The sequence below is a fragment of the Mus caroli genome, chromosome X (assembly GCF_900094665.2).
Source record: "Mus caroli chromosome X, CAROLI_EIJ_v1.1, whole genome shotgun sequence".
Lineage (NCBI taxonomy): Eukaryota > Metazoa > Chordata > Mammalia > Rodentia > Muridae > Mus > Mus caroli.
The window spans coordinates 64910203-64911928 of NC_034589.1; positions in this window are offsets into that span (position 1 = coordinate 64910203).

Here is a 1726-nt window from a genome sequence, read left to right on the forward strand (position 1 = left end):
AAAAGAATGAATTTATGAAATTCCTAGGCAAATGGATGGACCTAGAGGGCATCATCCTGAGTGAGGTAACCCAATCACAAAGGAACTCACACAATATATACTCACTGATAAATGGATATTAGCCCAGAAACTTAGAATACCCTAGATATAGGATACAATTGGCTAAACGCATGAAACTCAAGAAGAACAAAGACCAAAGTGTGTACACTTTGCCCCTTCTTAAAATTGGGAACAAATCACCCATGGAAGGAGTTACAGAGACAAAGTTTGGAGCTGAGACGAAAGGATAGACAATCTAGAGACTCCCATATCTGGGGATCCATCCCATAATCAGNTTCCAAACGCTGACACCATTGCATACACTAGCAAGATTTTGCTGAAAGGACCCAGATAGAGCTGTCTCTTGTGAGACTATGCCGGTGTCTAGCAAACACAGAAGTGGGTGCTCACAGTCACCTATTGGATGGATCACAGGGCCCCCAATGCCTCGAGGAGCTAGAGAAAGTACCCAAGGAGATAAAGGGATCTGCAATCCTACTGGTGGAACAACAAAATGAACTAACCAGTAACCCCCCCCAAGCTCGTGTCTCTAGCTGTATATGAATCAGAAGATGGCCTAGTTGGCCATCGGTGGAAAGAGAGGCCTATTCGTTGTTCAAACTTTATATGTCTCAGTACAGGGGAACGACAGGGCCAAGAAGGGGGAGTAGGTGGGTGGGGGAGTGGGTGAGGGAGTGTGTGGGGGACTTTGGGATAGCATTGGAAATGTAAACGAAATAAATACCCAATTAAAAAAAGAAAGAAAGAAAGAAAATTATTGGCATTCTTTTCATCTTGAGCCTGTTCTATCTACAACTTTACACAGAACCTAGCTGGCAGACAATACTGTCACTAAAATGCCAGTGGTTGTTAAAGAAATAAATACAGTTTTAGCAATCCTTTGTCTAGTATCACCTAATTTCACTTCACTTCACTTTATCATAGCCATGGAAATAACCTATTTCTAACTTTATTTGGCATCCATTTCTTCACCTGCCATGATTATTGTTTCTATTTGAATATTAAATGTCCCTCACAGGCTCACTTGTAGAAGTCCTGTGCTTCAGTATTTACAGTGTTTTCAGAAGTGCTGGATACACTGCATCCCCAGTGCTGGAAGACAGGAAAGAACCTTTGCACTCAGGATTTTTCATGGATTTTGCAAACTCAGTATCAGATCCGTTAAGTCATGTCACCAGTCTCTCACTATCTTTACACGCTATCTTTGTGCCCACTGTAGGCTTCTGAGTTTCAAACCCCTGGCTCCAATGGTCTTTGGCTCTTTTTTTCCCCATTGGTGTGAACTTCTTTTTTTTTTAAATTTATTAGGTATTTTCTTCATTCACATTTCCAATGCTATCCCCAAAGTCCCCCATACCCTTCCTCCCACTCCCCTCCCCCTACTCCCACTTCTTGGCCCTGGCGTTCCCCTGTACTGAGAGATATAAAGTTTGCAAGACCAAGGGGGCTCTCTTCCCACTGATGGCTGAGTAGGCCATCTTCTGATACATATGCAGCTAGAGACACGAGCTCCGGGGGGTACCGGTTAGTTTTAATTGTTGTTCCACCTATATGGTTGCAGATCCCCCCAGCTCCTTGGGTACTTTCTCTAGCTCCTCCATTGGGGGCCCTGTGATCCATCCAATAGCTGACTGTGAGCATCCACTTCTGTGTTTGTTAGGCCCCA